We start from the raw sequence: 19,537 nt of genomic DNA, 5'->3' as shown, positions 1-19,537 counted from the left end.
CAAGGGGCCATTGGCACAGTGAGGGTGGGGCAAAGAGATCATTAAAACGTGGGCTGAGAACATCATCAGTTCAACACTGTAAGACTACTGTATATGGCCTAGCAGGCTACAACCCCACACAGCGTGCAAAAAGGAGAACATCGTCTCCACACGGGCTCTGAAAGAGATCCACCGACAAGGCCACAGTCTAAAGTACATTCGGGTGAGGAGGCCCCGTATTCAAAAAGCCTCTTGGAGTAGGAGTGCTGATCTAAGAGGCTGATCTGATGTTACCCTTTTGGGTAACATCAGAACATGTTTACATTGTGCCCTAATGAACACAACCTTGGCCTGGAGTAAGTTCCTCTCGATTTACTCTCCCGAACACAAAGGGTCCAGGGCCTGTATATTTATAAAGCGTCTCCGACTAGGAGTTCTGATCTACGATCAGGTCCTCCCTGTCCCATGTAATCTTAGTCATTATCATCTAAAAAGGGAAAAACTGATCCTAGATCAGCACTCCTACTCCAAGAGGCTTTTTGAATACGGGGCCTCCTCACCCGAATGTACTTTAGACTGTGGCCTTGTCAAACCACTGTCATCTATAGCAGCCTTTAGTTTGAGACGCACACTTCCCAGGGGACAATTAAGAGGTGCTGGGAATATGGGACCCACTCTGTAATGTGCCATTACCACACACACACACACACACACACTGGAGTGCTATTCTTAACCCAGCAGGCCTCCCTAAATGTTTTATTTGTTCTTGGTGTTCATTTTTGGTCCACCCCCCCGAGAGACTACAGTTGAGCCCTACCAAACGCACAGGAACGCCCCTCTCCTTTCCACCTACCTCTACAGGATGGCATAGTGGGGTTAAAGGTGAAAATGCAGCATTTGACCTCTTAATGTAAGACGACTTAATTCTAGACGGTTACTCATCCTGTATGGCTTCGTTGGCGGAGCACGGCACTTTCAACGCCAGGATTGTGGGTTCGATTCCGGGGGAATGTTTACACGCATGACTAAGTATTTTTTGGGTAAAAGCGTCTTCGAATTGGCATTTATTGTTATTAACTTCCCCTGTTGCTGATTTTCATGAAATGTTACCATTGTAATAAGAGTAGTTTTCTCCTTTTTGAGAATTCATCGTGATGTGATGTTGATGTATTTTTGGACATGAAAAGGGCTCTCGTTGCCATTTGGGGTGTGGGTGGAGTTTTAAGTTTGAGAGACGGGGGAAATGAGTTGCGGAGTGAGACACAGTATTATGGGTTGTTGTGTGTCTGGCTGGCTGTCATGTTTTTCTACGGAGGAAGCCGTTGAGACGACGTGTCACTGCTGCCTCTGTTTTATTAGCCCCTCAGTCCTCCTCACACACACAAGGGAGTTGGTGGTGTGTGGGTGGGTGGGTGGGGTACGACGCCAAAATTAGACTGCACCCACACCCATTTTTAGAAGTTTGGTTTATGGAAACATCTATTCAGCCATTACTCATGATGGCACAATGGTGTTGTCACACAGCTTACGTCATAGTCGGCGACTCTACTGCTTCCTCTTTTTGAACCACAAAAGGGTTATCAATTCTCTGTGTTGAAGAGGGTGAAGCTAGTACAGAAAGGTGAGCTGTGTGTGTGTGTGTGTGTGCACACTGGTCTTGTCCAGTGAGCACGAAACGTCCGAGAACGTTTCCAAAACCAAGCGATGCAGTATCTGAACTTGTTCAGTAAGAAACCAGCGCTCCTTTTCCGTTTGCAAAACGGACAAACCAAATAAACAATGTTCTGGTTCCCTACTCGTACGCAAAGTGAGTTCACGAGGAGACTGCAGAGTACCGCCTAGTCTCCTCTATGATGTAATGGGCCATTCCACAGTAACAACATGATGAAGCAAACGGCACAAAGTTTCATTCTGTTACCAGACTTTGCGTCTGTTCTTCAAGTAAATGTGTTTTTGTGACGTTCTCTGTGGAAATTGGAACTCTGGCGTCTCTCCACTTTAATTCACGTTCAGTGCATACATTTTTAAAGTGGAAAAATCTGAGTTTCATTATCGTTCTGTTAAGCATGGAATTGTCCTAATGCCTTCTCCCCCTCTCTCTCATTCCCTCCCTCCCTCCCTCCCAGTCTCTTCCTAATTTTCTCTCTCGTTCCCTCCCTATTTATCTCGCCCTCATGCTCACTCCTTCCCTCCTCTCTCTGCCGAACTCTCCTTCCATTCTTTCGCCCTCCCTACGTTCTGCTCTATCAAACCTCACCTCTCCTTGTACCCGGTCTCTCGCCATTCGTTTGGGAAGGAGGATAACTAGTCAGTTGCACAACTGAACGCAACTCAACCAAAATGTCTTCTGCATTGAATGAACCCTCTGAATCAGATTGTTGCGGGGAGGGCTGCCTTAATCAACGTCCACGGCACCCAGGGGGAGCAGTTGTTGTTGTTGGGGGTTAACTGCCTTGCTCAAGGGCAGAACGACAGATTTGAACCACTCAGACATTCAAACCAGCGACTTTTAGGTTACTGGCCCAGCGCTCTTAACCGCTTGGCTACCTGCCACTTATCTCTCTCTGTGCCTCCCCCTTTCAAGTATACTTCTATAGGGGTCAACTGGTTTGCATGGGAAGTGTGAGTGGCAAGCTGATTTTCTATTCAGATTACACGGAAGTCAACCAAACAGCCTGGTTAAACACTGTTCAACTTGTTCTACTAGGCTACGTAACTTTGGCCTGCATTTATCTCTGTCATTGCGAAATATGTAGTTTTTCCAATTCACATTGTATACAGCTTGTGGGGGGGGGTTCTATACAGATGCATTGGCTACAGGTTAGGGTTGTACACCTCCTGACTTGACTGTCAGTGAGCATCCCGTGTATGACCTTTGACGCTGACTCTTGACCCCCCCCCCGTAGGCCAACATCACATCCCGTTCCCTTCTCTATATGAAACGCTCTTCGCCTTTGCCCAGCTTGAGCACTCGAGAGTACATTGACAGCATGTTCTGTTCTCTATTCCCAGTCTCATAGCATTGGGAGTCAGCCATTACCTTCAATTTAGAGTGCTTTTCCAGAACAGTCCCCCTTTCTCTTTCCCCTCTCTGCCCCCTTTCTCTTTCCCCTCTCTGCCCCCCTTTCTCTTGCCTCTCTCTGCCCCCCTTTCTCTTGCCTCTCTCTGCCCCCCTTCTCTTGCCTCTCTGCCTCCTCTTTCTCTTGCCTCTCTCTGCCCCCTTTCTCTTGCTCTCTCTCTGCCCCCCTTTCTCTTGCCTCTCTCTGCCCCCTTTCTCTTGCCTCTCTCTGCTTTCTCCCCTTCTCTTCTTGCCTCTCTCTGCCCCCTTTCTCTTGCCTCTCTCTGCCCCCTTTCTCTTGCCTCTCTCTGCCCCCTTTCTCTTGCCTCTCTCTGCCCCCCTTTCTCTTGCCTCTCTCTGCCCCCTTTCTCTTGCCTCTCTCTGCCCCCTTTCTCTTGCCTCTCTCTGCCCCCTTTCTCTTGCTCTCTCTGCCCCCTTTCTCTTGCCTCTCTGCCCCCTTTTCTCTTGCCTCTCTCTGCCCCCTTTTCTCTTGCTCTCTCTCTGCCCCCCCTTTCTCTTGCTCTCTCTCTGCCCCCTTTCTCTTGCCTCTCTCTGCCCCCCTTTCTCTTGCCTCTCTCTGCCCCCTTTCTCTTGCCTCTCTCTGCCCCCCTTTTCTTGCCTCTCTCTCTGCCCCCTTTCTCTTGCTCTCTCTGCCCCCCTTTCTCTTGCCTCTCTCTGCCCCCTTTCTCTTGCCTCTCTGCCCCCTTTCTCTTGCCTCTCTCTGCCCCCTTTCTCTTGCCTCGCTCTGCCCCCCTTTCTCTTTTCTCGCACTCTGTCCCTCTTTTCTCTCCCTCCTCGGAGGCACAGGCCGACCCAAACTGGTGGCCTAGTGTGGGGCAGATGTACGTGTGTGTGTTTCCTGTGTACCCCTCCCACTGTGGCAGAGGCTTAACACCACAACAGCCCCAGTGGGGCGACCTCTGAACCCTGAGGTGGCCCCAGTTCTGACCCCGGTGGTGATGGGAGACAGATGAGGAACTGTCATGCTCAGGCTTCTTATAGAAACACTGGCCTGGAGAGAGAGTGATGGAGAGAAAGAGAGACTGGGAGAGACGGAGGGAGAGGGGGAGAGAAAGGGAGAGACTGAGAGAAAGGGGGAGGAGAGACTGAGAGAAAGGGGGAGGAGAAACGGGGAGGAGAGAAACGGGGAGGAGAGAAAGAAGGAGAGATGGGGAGAAGGAGTGAGAGAGAGAGAGGGAGATTCGGGAGCGAAAGAGGGAGGGAGAAGGAGGGTGCGAAAGAGGAAGGGGGGAGAGAGAAAGGGAGAGACTGAGAGAAAGGGGGAGGAGAGACTGGGAGAAACGGGGAGGAGAGAAACGGGGAGGAGAGAAAGAAGGAGAGATGGGGAGAAGGAGTGAGAGAGAGAGAGAGAGGGAGATTCGGGGAGCGAAAGAGGGAGGGAGAAGGAGGGTGCGAAAGAGGAAGGGGGGAGAGAGACAGGGAGAGACTGAGAGAAAGAGGGAGGAGAGAAAGAGGGAGAAGGAGAGACCGGGAGAGAGAGGGAGATTCGGGGAGAGAGAAGGAGAGATGCGGGGAGACTCTGGGAGGAGAGGGAGACTCTGGGAGGAGAGGGAGACTCTGGGAGGAGAGGGAGACTCTGGGAGAGAGCGACTCGGGGAGAGAGCGACTCGGGGAGAGAGCGAGGGAGATGCGGGGAGAGGGAGAAGGAGAGAAGGCAAGACCTGGGGATAGAAGGAGAGACTGAGGGAGGGAGCGAAAGAGGGAGATTCGGGGAGCGAAAGGGAGATGCAGGGAGACGGAGAGGGGGAGAGAAGGAGGGAAGGAGAGGGGGAGAGAAGGAGAGAGAGAGGAGGAGAGACAGAGAAAGAGGGAGGAGACAGGGAGAGGGAGGGAGAAGGAGTGTTGAGGAGAGGGAGCGAAAGAGGGAGATTCGGGGAGGGAGAGAAGGGGGAGAGAATGAAAGACTGGGGAGAGAGGGAGAGAAAGGGAGATGAGAGAGAGAGGGACACGGGGGGCACGTGGGGGAGAGAAAGAGGGAGACACGGAGGGAGACGCGGGAGAGAGAGAGGGAGACGCGGGGAGAGAGAGAGGGAGACGCGGGGAGGGGAAAAAGTGTTGGAGATTGAGGGAAGGCAAGAGCGAGGGAGGGAGGGAGGGAAGGAATGAAAGGGGACGAGGGAGGGAGGGAGGGAAGGAAAGGGGGCGAGGGAGGGAAGGAGAATAGAGTCCTCCTCTGATACCATTCGTTTGAATCCCCCGAGCTGACAAGGTGAAAATCTGTCGTTCTCCCCCTGAACAAGGCAGGTAACCCACCGTTTCTAGGCAGTCATTGAAAATAAGAATGTGTTCTTAATTGACTTGTCTAGTTAAATAAAGGTATAAAAAAATATAATAATAATTTTTTAAAAATTGCAAATCGGCACCCAAAAATACCGATTTCTGATTGTTATGAGAACTTGAAATCGGCCCTAATTAATTGGCCATTCCGATTAATCGGTCGACCTCTAGTCCAAACACACCAAGACGGTGGTGAAGAGGGCACAACAACACCTTTTCCCCCTCAGGAGACTTGAGATTTGGCATGGGTCCCCAGATCCTCAAAAAGTTCTACAGCTGCACCACCGAGAGCATCCTCCTGACTGGTTGCGTCACCGCCTGGTATTGCAACTGCTCGGCATCTGACTGTAAGGCGCTACAGAGGGTAGTGGGTACGTCCCAGTACATCACTGGGGCCAAGCTTGCTGACATCCAAGGACCTATATAATAGGAGGTGTCAGAGGAAAGGTTAAAAAAAAAGTGTCAGACTCTATTCTCCCAAGCCATAGACTGTTTTCTCTGCCAGCGCACGGCTAGTGGTGCCCGGAGCGCCAAGTCTAGGACCGAAAGGCTCCTTGACAGCTTCTACCCCCAAGTCATAAGACTGCTGAACAATTAATCAAATGGCCACCGGACTTTTTACAAGTTTGATTTGTAACCGTGGCAGCTTCACCTGGGAGATCCATCATTTTCCTGCCACCGCGACAGATTGAAGCTTGTAATTGGTTTAGTAAGGGTCTGGGGCCAAGGCGATTGGATGTGCGTTTTATAAAGAAACGCCCCTCGACGCTGTGGCTGGAATGCAGACGATACAGGCAGTTTAATGAACTCAATTGCCAAAAGAGCAGCTCAGCAACTTGTACCACTGTTTTGTTTTGCATACCATTTTCAACAAACTCATTTGCTGTCATTACTTTCCCTGTCGCAGAATACGTCCCTATTACAGCACGTGATAATATAGCCTAATTATTTGTTGCAGTGGTTATTTAATCCCCCACTTGCGTTCACCACGGTTACGATGCTCGTGATGTCGAAAGGCAAACGCATATGATCTGATTTTTCAAAATGATTTTCAGGCACAGTTGATAAGATTTAGTTTACGTCTTTCAGGATATTTTTTATTACCCTGTTTAATATATTTGGTCTTTCCCAATAGCTGATGTTGTCGTTACAACAATTCCCATCCCCTACAATGGGCTACGATAAAGACTAAATAGTGTGTTTATCCCAGCCGGAACACTACCGTTATTCCACATACTTTTTATTATTTTCACTTACCAATTCTGCTGGTGTAATTAGGCTATTTGAAATCGAATATGCCAGCTTGAGTCTTTTGCCCTCAGAACAGCCTCAATTCGTCTGGGCATATGGACTCTACAAGGTGTGAAAAGCGTTCCACAGGGATGCTGGCCCATGCTTACTCCAATGCTTCCCGCAGTTGTTAGGTTGGATGGATGTCCTTTGGGGGGGTTGGACCATTTCTTAAAACCCAGCATCGTTGCAGTTCTTGACACACACCTCCTCTCCTTCATCTACACTGATTTTGAAGTGGATCGTCAGTAAGGGATCATAGCGTTCACCTGGTCAGTCTGTCACAGAAAGAGGTGTTTATCATGTTTTTTTGTACACTCAGTACAAAACATAGCTTTAACCCGGATCATAGCTTATTAGGTACACCCATCTAGTACCGGGCCGAACCCTTTTTGCCTCCTGAAACAGCCTGATTTCTTGCTGCAGATTGGACGGCGATACACCACCAGCCTGTACCGTTGACACCAGGAAGGACGGGTTCATGGACTCATACCGCTTACGCCAAATCCGGACTCTGCCATTAGCATGACACACCAGGAAGCGGGATTCGTCGAACCCGGGTGCCGTTTTCCCTCCGTCGTCCAGTGTTGGTGATCGTGCGCCCTACTGGAGCCGCTTCTTCTTGTTTTTAAGCTTATAGCAGTGGGACTAGGCGCGGTCATCTGCTGCAGTAGCCAATCTGTGACAAGGATCGAAGAGTTGCGATGCATTCCGAGATGCCGCAGGACTGCCGCTGACTGGATGTTTTTTGTTTGTTTGTTGCGAAACCCTAGACACTGTCATACGCGGAAAAGGCCCAGGATGACGGCTGTTTTTGAGATTCTGGATCCGGGGGCGCCTGGAACCGAAGATCGTACCATGCTCATTAGTCGCTTAGGTCGCTCGTTTTGCTCATTCTGTTCATTCGAACAGTAACTGAATGCCTCGATGCCTGTCTGCCTTCTTTATGTAGCAAGCCACGGCTCCTACAGGCAGCGATCCATTTTTGTGAACGGGATGGTGTACCTAATAAACTGTCATGAGAATGGGCCATTGTTACGCACGCCTCTATGAAGAGGGAACGCAACACCCTGCTACAATTAAACTCTCCGTGAAGTGAAAAAGGTATGGACTGTAGGTGCGAGTAAGGATGACAACAGACAGAATGTCTGGACTTTATTCCTTTACACGGTAATATGGGGAAAAGGGGCTGGACGGAACCAAAGCAAAGAAAATAAATCTCAAAGCCCCCTCTATCTTACCTGCCTAACCAATACTTACCTAATTTAGCACCACCTGGTGCCCTAACCAAAATACAGGGGGTGGTCCGCCCAGGTCTTACCTATTGTGCCTAGACAGTGAATATGCTACGGGTATATGTATCCCCAAGGGCCTCTTGCCTAAGCACTCCCTAGGTGCCTTCCCCTTCTCCCCCTGGGAACAAATGAAACAGAATATTAAACAATTTCAAACAAACTAAGAAACAAAGGACATCAAATAAGCTCTATCTGAGCAACAAACTCACAAAACATACCAACTTCCCAGCAATGAACTCCCAGCAAAATCAACCTATAGCAAAATCTCTCTAGCAAAATCTCTGCAATGACCTCCCAGAAAAACTCTCTAGCAAAATCTCTGCAATGACCTCCCAGCAAATCTCTCTCCTCCTGAACAGAACACTGGCTTTTATATAGCTTCTGAAGGAATGGGTAATTGGAGACAGCTGCGTCTTGACGAGGGGGCGGGGTCAGCTCTCCAATTAGCCATGGAGTCAACCAATCAGCTGCTTGAGGGATTTCAGGAAGCCATTTCCTGAAATAAACACATGCAAATACACAAACTACAACACATAAACTGGGGAACGTAACAGCCATATTGAAGTGCCCCTTGCCTCAAATATCCGCTAATGTAATTTTGGTATTGTGCACAAGCTCCTAGGCAGAAACTGTATGCATAAATGCAAAACAAAATATCTTGCCTATGTAGAGTAAAAATGGTGGCGAGGTTTTGCGAGTCATCCTCAACCACCTGAAGATTGATATTACTTTGGTTTTTCTTGAATGTGGGGTAATTTTGTAGGACTCAAATGTCACATGAACATGTTCGAACCCCCCAAAGTCTTTGGGAAACGCAGATCAACCAGCCCTCTTGGAGAGCTGCCTCTAGCCAGTATTCATGGTCCTATTGCAAAGGGATCGTACGCCCAGTGTCTTACATATTTACAAGGAAAGACTGAAATCCATCCCATGGCTTGCATCCCAAATGGCACCCTATTCCCTATATAGTGTGCTACTTTTAACCAGGGCCATTTCGGACACTGTACCTCTATATGATGGCACCGTCCAGCGTGTTTACAAACAGAAAGGAGGCTTGTTTCATTCTGTCCTTTTCCTCTTCCTGCCCTCCTCGGTTCGCCATGATGTCATGCTGTAAAGAAGCCCTGTCCCTGGCACTGTAACCATGGCGATGCTGGTTTTTGATTGACAGCCGGGCTTGGGCGTTGTTATGGAACAGCCCGTGGGGGAAAATTAGGCCATTTCCTGCTCTGACCGATCGTCCCCCCCACTCCGCACGCACAGCTGCTACATCCACACGCACGGGTGTGTGCCCTGTTCACTGTACATTGTGTATCACATAAATGGCGGCCATAAATGGCGGCCAATGGGTTAACTGGGATTGCCAGGGGGTCTTAGGGGGGCGATGGTTGGGCAGCTGTAGAGACGGTGTGGAAAGACTGTGCGTGTAACTGTGCATGCCTGTAAATCTGCACAGTCACACACGCACAACAGTGGTTCTGTGTAAGCTAGCTGTCTTGAATGTGTCCGCGCATGATACGAACCAGACTCCTTTCCAGATGGTGTGTGCGTGCGTATTTTGCACGCATTAACTTTTGAGTGTTTATGGCCTGTGCCAGTACCCACCAGGCCCACACACACACACACACACACACTTAGCCAAACTAGGCCCAAGTCACAGACTGGTTAACCACAAGATGCTGACTGCAACTCAGCCTTTTTTCTTTCTCCTTATCCCTTTTCTCCCTCCCTGTTTTCTCTTCTTTCCCTCTTCCTCCCTGTTCTCTCTTCTTTCCCTCACTCTCCTCCCTCCCTGCTCGCTCCCTATTTCCTTCCTCCCTGCTCCCTCTGCCCTTTTTTTTCTCTCTCTTCTGCTTCTTCCTATCACTTTTTCTTTGAGCTGTTAACACTGAAGAAAATAACTATTTGGAGGTAGAGATGCAGGGAAGCATGTCATCTCTTTTCTCTCTCTCTCTCTTTCTCTCTGGGGAATAAGAGAGTGGATTTTCAAAGCAAGCCCTTCCTCTCCACACTTAAACACAGTGCTCCTCTGTTTCAGACATATTACACTACCACACACACACACACACTCTCTCCAACATGATGCTGCAGATAACGATACTGTACAGATACAATCTCAATTGAGCTCGAAATGCTGATATTGGATCAGTTTGCGGGTCACACACACACACACACACACACACAGCTTTATTTTCGTGACATGTCAGGAATTTTTGGTGACTAAAAATGTTTGACTATTAAAAATCATATTTTCTTCAACACTAACCCCAAAACCATAAACCTAACCCTTAAGCTTAAAATAGTATTTGAACAAATTCAGGACATGAAAAAAGTCAGGCGTTTTAAAATAAATCATGTTTTCCTACCCTGTCAAGACATTTGGGTGAATTGTCGTCACATTGGGGTCCTGATAAGGCAGGAAAACAAGTATGTATCAAACGTATCAAACATCTATAGTTACGGTTTAGTGGTGGAGGGTGTGCGTCCGTGCTCGTGGATGTGACCATGTGTGAGGGAGTGTTTCCTTGTGTCCCACTGTGCGCGTCCCTGCCTTTCCATGTCCTCGTGTAGCCTGTCAGTAGATTAAGAGAAGACTGGATTCCTCTGACGAGATCCTATGCCGCTTTTCATTCTTAATACACCCCCCCACACACACACACACACACACTAAACTGTCTCCCTATCCAACCAGGAAGTGATGCAATAGGAACAGGATGTGAAGGGGTCACTGGTCATACTTTTAATGGTATCAGAAGAGGATGTGAAGGGGTCAGCTGTTAGTCAAATATGCTTCTGTCTGTCCGAGGTTGGAGTGGATCAGAAAGGAGTGGGGTTCGAGATTGGTTTAGCCACAGATTGCGGTTGGTGGTTAGGGAAGGGGCTTCAAGTGCGGGCTTCTGTGACGCACACGGGACTTCACACGCTCACCCCTAGGGGCTTTAAAGGCTTGTAGTGTCACTGGCTCAAGTTCTACCGGTGTGGCTTTGAGTCACGACCCTGCACATGATTTAAACACTCGAGTCATTATCCCAGCAGTGGAAAAGGTGGGAAATCTATACAAACATCACCTATTTTCTGATCTGTCCACAAGAGGGCGCTCTGTCATTATCATTAGATGGCACGATGAGGCTCTGTGATACAGAATACCATGGCTACGTCCCACGTGGCACACCATTCCCTTCATAGTGCATTACTTTTGACCAAAGCCCAAGTACACTATAACGGGAATAGGGCGCGATTTGGGACGGAGTTCATGACTGGCTGTGGCTGACAGTCGACTTCGACTCTTATCACCAATGTCTGACCATAGGTATGATGGGTTTATTGAAGCCATAATGTTCTTTTATGAACTGATGTGGCGCATATGTGGAACGTGCCATGCGGTCATTTCAGTGCTCATTACCGTACAAAACAGCCAAAGCAGTATAGGCAGCCACTCGTGGGGAATAGGCCTCGGCTCAACTCAGTAGGCCTTCCAACGGCATCCAGCATGTGGAATACTGTACCTCTGGCAGACACAACAGGGAATAGCCTACTGCCGCTGCGCAGCCGTATCCCTCCACGTTATAGAGCTCTTTTGGCGGTTGCCACGGTAACACATTTTAGAAGGTTGCTGTGGTAAAGGGCGTGGCTTCATCGCTGCCACTGCGATTTTAGAATTCTCTCTCAGTAAATGTGTGCACGTATGCATGCGTGCTCGTGAATTGAAATATTTAATTGGGTTTGATTGTAGTGTGATTTTTCTATAGTCAAATGAAGTAGTGTGTGTGTGTGTCTTTCTCCAGATGGCAGATATGTCTGATGACGAGCTGGACCACGGGGGAGTGGAGGAAGACAGTGATAAGGAAGACCAGGACCTGGACAAAATGTTTGGAGCCTGGTTGGGAGAGCTGGACAAACTCACACAGGTATTGCAGTAAGGGAGGATGGGCGTATCCTGGCAGCCATGTCATGGATACCATATCTTGGCAGTGTCCTAGCAAACCATATCCAAGTAATCATATTCTAGCAACAATATCATAGTAACAGTACCCATGCAACCATGTCCTAGTAACTGTAACCTAGTAACCGTACCCTGGTAACCGTATCCCGGCAACCATGTTATCCTAGTCACCACCCCTCCCACCCTTTCGCTAAGTCATGTTAGCTTTCTTCCACTTCCTTCAAGCCTGTTAAAGTCTGGTTTTGTATTGTAATGGATTAAAGACAATGCGCTGGTACTCTGGCAACTAGTAAGCATTTTTTAAACCTCCTGCTTTGGGCTGGATTGTTTCATGTGTAGTTCATACATGCACAATCTATGAGCAGCCATTAAATCCTTAGTTTGAAAACGACTGTTTCCTGGAATCTGTGGTGCCATTTTCCCCTACATTTACCCCCACGTGGGGCCAGTCCCCCATCAATTTGAGTTTCAGCCAACGAGCTTCAGCTCCTCGCCATTTGAGTGACAGCTAGCAAGACACACAGACAGCAGAGCGAGAGGGCAATGATTTTGACCACTTTTGGCTAGTGTGCACTACATTCAGCACTAGTGGCCAGAAAAAGTATACAAAAGTATCAGAGAAATATCTTTTAAGATGGCGGTGATTTTGATAGCGTGATTTATCCTCTACAGAGCCTGGATGACGGGAAGCCACAGAAGCCAGTCCAGAAGGCCCCCCTCAGACAGGAAACCAACATGGCTAACTTTTCTTACCGCTTCTCCATGTACAACATCAACGGTAAGACGCACACGCTCAGACCTATATGCCCTACCTACTTCCTGCAGAGCATGGTGTCTGTGACATGCCTGTGTGACCCACAACACCACTGCTTTACTGCTGTGCAAAAGTACCTTTTCAACCGTCACGCTTTCATGAAATCAGTCTTTTTAGCGTGTGTGTATACAACAGAAGGTGGATTCACACTCCCCTTTTCCCCCCTCCTTACAGAGGCTCTGAACCAGACGACAGAGACCGTAGACCTGGATGCCCTGATGGCTGACCTGTGCTCCATCGAACAGGAGCTCAGCACCATCGGCAAGCCCAACACCGGCACCGCCCGCCAGGCTAAATGTCAACAGCGAGGCCCGGGGGGTCGCGGCGCCAGTGCCAAGCAGACTGCCAGCGGTGGAGGGGGTAGCAGCGGGGGCAGCACCAGCAGTAGTACCCGGGCGTCTCCGGCCTCCACCGTCCGAGGGGGCAGCTCCAACTCCCACGGGCGCCCGTCGGCGTCCAACTTCTCGCTGGACGACATCACGGCCCAGCTGGAGCAGGCGTCGCTCAGCATGGAAGAGGCGGCGCACCAGACTTCGTCCTCCTACTCCTCCGCCACCCTCCGGCGCCCCTCGGCGAGTTCCTCGCCCTCGCAGCACCGGAGGACGGGCTCGGTGGGCGCGGTCAGTGAACACGAGGCGGGGGGCCACTCCTCGAGGTCCAGCGTTGATTCTGCGTCCGCGTCCAGCATGGACTCTCTGGACATCGACAAGGTGCTGTCTCGGACAGCAGGAGGGGCCGAGCAGGACGGGGAGTCCCAAGGGAGTCCCCAGCCACCACAGGTCGCGGCCAGCACCGAGGTAAGTCACACTCACTCATACCGACACTCCAATCTTCACAACCCTGTCTTCCCAATTATTTCCTAAAAAGTAACTAAGATGTGTCACGAACAGAATGATCCCGTAGTGAAACATTACCGCTGACAGGTTGTTCATTTCTATCCTCTCTGTCGTCGTCTGTATGAGAGTCTGTAAACAAGGCCCAGTTATCTCAGCCTATCAGAGGCCCTTTTTCATGTACAGGCTTTTAGTTTGGGCAGGGTAACGATGGCCGTTAATGGGGCATTGTGGGACTTCCTTTATGCAGACTAAAAGGGTGGGTAGACTATTTGGGTTATGACCGTGAAAGGCTGTTTGGTTAGGGGGGGAAGATACACTGCTGCAGTGGTTTGTTTGTTCGAACATGATGAATGGTATGATGGGGGTGTGTGTGTGTGTGTGTGTGTGTGTGTGTTCGCGCGCCCTCTGGAAACCACCCTCTCTAGTTCCCTGCATGGTGCACTTACACTGCATGCTGTTTTCAAGTCCTGCTGCATGCCAAATGTGCACCGTACAACTCATTGTATTACATTAGTTTGCTATCCGCGTAACACACGTTGTTGTGCGCGCGTGTGTGTGTGTATACACTACCCATTGGAGAGTGTGGTATTTCTAGTACAGTGAGGTAATGCATTGTAAATCCCTGAAGTCTGCATGTGTGATGTGGATTACAATGTATCTACTGAACCTGTCTGGCTGTCAACTCAACCTGCTTGACTTAGGTACGGGAACTTAGTTTAGGTTTACAAGACGGATAGGAGGAAAGATATATATATATATATATAGATGCCACTTAGCAGAGGCTTTTATCCAAAGTGACTAACCGTACAGTGCGTGCTTACATCCAGCATGGAGTACATTGTCTGGCATTGCTAGTGCCACACATGACCACGTATAGACTCGGTATGCGATGGGGAGACTGAAGAAGTGGAATGTGAAGCCCCCCGTCCCCGTGCATGTTAACTGTGTGTGTTTGCATCCTCTCTGCACCCATAATGCACCTCCCCGTTTCCCAGCATGCCTCACTACTGCGACGGGCCAATGGTAAGCCGGCCAGACGGCAGCTTGACTTCACCTCACGGGAGGGTGAAGTGGATCTGGACACTGTAAGTGTGTGTGTGTGTGTGTGTGTGTGTGTGTGTGTGTGTGTGTGTACAGGTGAGTGTCAGCGAGCACCTTCAGTGATCATAGCAGTATCCTCTTTAGAAAGTGTGCCTTTGATAAATTATCTCTCTTCCCCGTCCACAGCTATCTAGTATGACCACCACGATCAGTGCTCCAACTATTGGACCTCACCTGCTTCCACCCTTTAACCCCACCCCACACACCACCCTTCAAAAGCATTTTTTTAATGAGCCATTGAGAATCATTGCCCTGACTGTCTTACCTGTTTCTCTCCTCACCTCTGCGCCACCAAGCACTCCTATCTGGACAGAGAAACGTCCCTCATTCTGAAAAGCATTGCAGGGAAGCCTTCTCACCTGCTGACCAAGGTGACGCCTCATTCGCTTGCCTGTGCTTGAACCACACCTCTTTTTACCATCTCCCTAAGCTCCTCCCACGGTGCCAACACCCACCCACAATGCTCGATTGACCTGATTGGCTTGTTTCACTTGTATCTCATCCTCCCGGAGCTTTCTTCTCTCGCCTTTCTCCTGCATGCAGCCCCCCGTTTATATCTCTTCCGTTATCCATGTTTTTGTCTTGTTCCTCCCTGTGCTGATGTGTCCATTTGATTCCTTGCACTCCTTTTGTCTAGTAGGGGGGGTGCAGGGCAGGTAACTGGCGCTGCGGCTCAATGCAGGGCAGGTAACTGGCGCTGCGGCTCAGTACAGGGCAGGTAACTGGCGCTGCGGCTCAATGCATGGCAGGTAACTGGCGCTGCGGCTCAATGCAGGGCAGGTAACTGGCGCTGCGGCTCAATGCAGGGCAGGTAACTGGCGCTGCGGCTCAATGCAGGGCAGGTAACTGGCGCTGCGGCTCAATGCAGGGCAGGTAACTGGCGCTGCGGCTCAGTACAGGGCAGGTAACTGGCGCTGCGGCTCAATACAGGGCAGGTAACTGGCGCTGCGGCTCAATGCAGGGCAGGTAACTGGCGCTGCGGCTCAGTACAGGGCAGGTAACTGGCGCTGCGGCTCAGTACAGGGCAGGTAACTGGCGCTGCGGCTCAGTGCAGGGCAGGTAACTGGCGCTGCGGCTCAGTGCAGGGCAGGTAACTGGCGCTGCGGCTCAATGCAGGGCAGGTAACTGGCGCTGCGGCTCAGTGCAGGGCAGGTAACTGGCGCTGCGGCTCAATGCAGGGCAGGTAACTGGCGCTGCGGCTCAATGCAGGGCAGGTAACTGGCGCTGCGGCTCAATGCAGGGCAGGTAACTGGCGCTGCGGCTCAGTGCAGGGCAGGTAACTGGCGCTGCGGCTCAGTGCAGGGCAGGTAACTGGCGCTGCGGCTCAGTGCAGGGCAGGTAACTGGCGCTGCGGCTCAGTGCAGGGCAGGTAACTGGCGCTGCGGCTCAGTACAGGGCAGGTAACTGGCGCTGCGGCTCAGTACAGTTTTTCACTCTATCTAACCTCACTGTCATGACACTCTTGCGGTCATGTACACTTATGTGAAATACTTTCAAATGTTCTTGACTTGATTTGCCTGGGACAGTAGTACCGGCATGATCCCGAAAGTGCTAAATCAAGCACGGCTTTTCTTGAGTTAGAATTTGAATGTACTTGGCATGTGTTTGACCCGAATCTGGAGTGTTGGTTATAATAATCCCTTTACATCTGGGCTGCGTTCAGTTGCACTGGGTCTGGAGCATGACGCCGTGCGTCGACTCTGGTTGACATGTGCCCGAGCTTAGAGAAATAGAGCTGGATGTGTGTGTAACTCTGAACGCTCCCTTTTCTATTATGTCTTTGATGTGCGAGCCGCTAATAATGCTATGGTATAAACCGGTGTTCCTCAACCTGCGGTCCACGGGCCGGGTCTGGTCCTTGGGTTGTTGCTTAGCAGTCCCCCAGGCGGTTAGTTGTCTGACACTGATTCTGTCAACTTTCCAGTGCTCGTTTTAATGGAAGTGGTCAACCAGGGAAGAATGGTCGTTTTCCGTATTAAAGTAGCTTGCGGCCGCCCGGTCCAAAAAAGGTTGAGAAACACTGGTGTCGAGGTTGGTGTCGATTCCACTGCAATTAGATCATAACAGGAAGTTAACAGAGATTCCGATGTTCTTCATGGTTTCTTACAGAATTGCAATAATGTTAGTGGAATTGACCCCAACCCTGTCTGGTATGGTAAGCATTGTTCTGAAACTAACAGGAGCCAAGGCGTATACATGTTTTCCTCCTCATGGTTGACAAAAGGCTACTAAGCTGAAAACGTCAATGATTTTGACCTGACCCTCCTCTCCAAAGCTAAAGAGAAATAACAAGCCGAGTCATTTATAGGTTTACTGACTGGTCTGGTGCAGTGAAGTGACACTGAGGGAGATTTCCATGAAGAAAATAAAGAGCAGTGTAGAGTATGTTGTTGAAGATATTTGTCAAAAACAATTTGCCTAATCCTCTTTTAGGGTTGGAAAAGGTCGCTCTCTCCCCCTCTCTGTGCTCCACGATTTTTTCGCTCTCTTTTTCTCTCTCTTTTTCTCTCTTTCTCTCTCTTTTTCTCTCTCTCTTTCTCTCTCTTTTCTCTCTCTTTCTCTCTTTTTCTCTCTTTCTCTCTCTTTTTTCTCTCTTTTTCTCTCTTTTTCTCTCTTTTTCTCTCTCTTTCTCTCTTCTTTTCTCTCTCTTTTTCTCTCTCTTTTTCTCTCTCTCTCTTTTTCTCTTTTCTCTCTCTTTTCTCTCTCTTTTCTCTCTCTCTCTCTCTCTCTCCTCTCTCTCTCTCTCTCTCTCTCTCTCTCTCTCCTCTCTCTCTTCCTCTCTCTCTCTCTTCCTCTTCTCTCTTCCTCTCTCTCTCTCTTCCTCTCTCTCTCTCTTCTCTCTTCCTCTCTCTCTTCTCTCTCTCTCTTCTCTCTTCCTTTCTCTCTTTCTTTCTCTCTTCTCTCTTTCTCTTCTCTCTCTCTCTTCTCTCTCTCTCTTATATTTATATATGTGTGTGTGTGTTTTATTTATCTGTCATCTTTAGTCTAGAACCCATTCTCCCCTCCCTCCCACAGCTTTTCACAGTAAAGTACATTCTTGGCATTTGTTTGATGGTTCTGTGTCAGATGTCGACTTTGGTGGATTGTAAAAGTTGGCCACTTTCTATCGTGATTTAGATTTTTTTGCCTTCAAAACGAAAGCAGCTGAGCCAAGTGCTCGTCCTGGGATACACGGAGAGCAGTTGGCGATAGATACTGTCTTCGAGGGTGAAGTATGGCGATGTACTGTATATCTGTCAATGCTGCAAATTACCACCGTTTTTGACCGAAATCTATCTCTGTTGTGATGCTTCGGCGTTGTTTTAGATGCACAGACCCAGGAGCGTTTGTTTTCGGCGTAACCTTGATTTAGCCCGAACGCTAGCCAAGGCCATCCGATGTATGAATACATCTGTTAATCAACAATTAGCTCTACTCAAATGAAGACCCAAAACAAATTCGTCAAGCACTTTTTAATTTATGTGGAAGGCCTAAATGATCCTAATGTGTATGGGAACGGAATTATGCAGTCATTCTCAGGGGGAGTTTCCTGTATCGCTGCTCATTTGAATATTATGGATGCCAACACTGGAGGATTGTGGGTAGGAGGAGGCGCGCACCTGTGTATGTCTTCTGACATAGTATCTCAAATTCTTAAACTCACATACAAACACACAATTCGTCTGCCCCCGAATTTCATGGCCAGGACCTTGGGGCCGTATGATTTAATTTACTAATTATGATGTACTAGTCCAATGTAGCACACGGCTATTTGTTTATGAGCAGTTTTTAAACCAACCGTCTGTGTCTGTGTTCAGAATGCCATCCAAATGGGTTTAGAGGGAGAGCGAGAGAGTGCCTGAGGTGTTTGTGGCAATGGGAGGTTTTGTATGTCAGTGTTACACTGCTCTTTTACACACACACATATACACACACACACACACAGACACAGAGACGGATAGATGTTTCACCACACTATCCCTTCTCCCCTGCTTCATGAGCCAGAATAGAACTACCAAGAACAGAGAGCTGTAGATGGGGAGAGGGAGGGGAACAAGAGACGGGGAGAGGGAGGGGAACAAGAGACGGGGAGAGGGAGGGGAACAAGAGACAGGGAGAGGGAGGGGAACAAGAGACAGGGAGAGGGAGGGGAACAAGAGACAGGGAGAGGGAGGGGAACAAGAGACAGGAGGGGAGGGGGAGGGGAACAAGAGACAGGGAGAGGGAGGGGAACAAGAGACAGGGAGAGGGAGGGGAACAAGAGACAGGGAGAGGGAGGGGAACAAGAGACAGGGAGAGGGAGGGGAACAAGAGACAGGGAGAGAGGAGGGGAACAAGAGACATGGAGAGGAGGGAACAAGAGACATGGAGAGGAGGGGAACAAGGGACATGGAGAGGGAGGGGAACAAGAGACAGGGAGAGACAGGGGAGGGGGGAACAAGAGACAGGGAGAGGGAGGGGAACAAGAGACAGGGAGAGGGAGGGGAACAAGAGACAGGGAGAGGGAGGGGAACAAGAGACAGGGAGAGGGAGGGGAACAAGAGACAGGGAGAGGGAGGGGAACAAGAGACAGGGAGAGGGAGGGGAACAAGAGACAGGGAGAGAGCAAGACCGGCTTTTTATAGGCGCAGCAGAAATTCCTTTTTCAGCCTCCATGGAATCCTGTGAAAATGCAGATGGAGAGTGCTTGCAGTAGAGAAGGAGAGATCTATTTACTGAGGAGGATGCAGGAGGCAAAGTGCTGTGGAGGAGGACACGGAGAAGGGGTTTCGCAGTCCAAAAGCTAAATTAAGCGTGACTGGGATTGACTCCATATTTTAATCCTCCATTGGTCCTTTGAACCCTTACACACACACACACACACACACACAGATACATACACACTCCACACTGAAAGCCTGTCGCTGCGTGTTGCCTTTCTTGCATTACACCGCCACTCATGCA

The 19,537-nt window shown here is 49.5% G+C and overlaps 1 pseudogene; it reads left to right on the top strand.

Annotated features, from left to right (window-relative positions):
• LOC115144677 (ras-associated and pleckstrin homology domains-containing protein 1-like) overlaps positions 1-19,537 on the top strand; it is a 74,186-nt pseudogene that overhangs the window by 24,593 nt on the left and 30,056 nt on the right.

This window comes from Oncorhynchus nerka, linkage group LG2 (assembly GCF_034236695.1).
Source record: "Oncorhynchus nerka isolate Pitt River linkage group LG2, Oner_Uvic_2.0, whole genome shotgun sequence".
NCBI classification, from domain to species: domain Eukaryota; kingdom Metazoa; phylum Chordata; class Actinopteri; order Salmoniformes; family Salmonidae; genus Oncorhynchus; species Oncorhynchus nerka.
The sequence above is the reverse complement of the archived record's forward strand: the minus strand, read 5'-3'. Positions and strand labels throughout refer to the sequence as shown.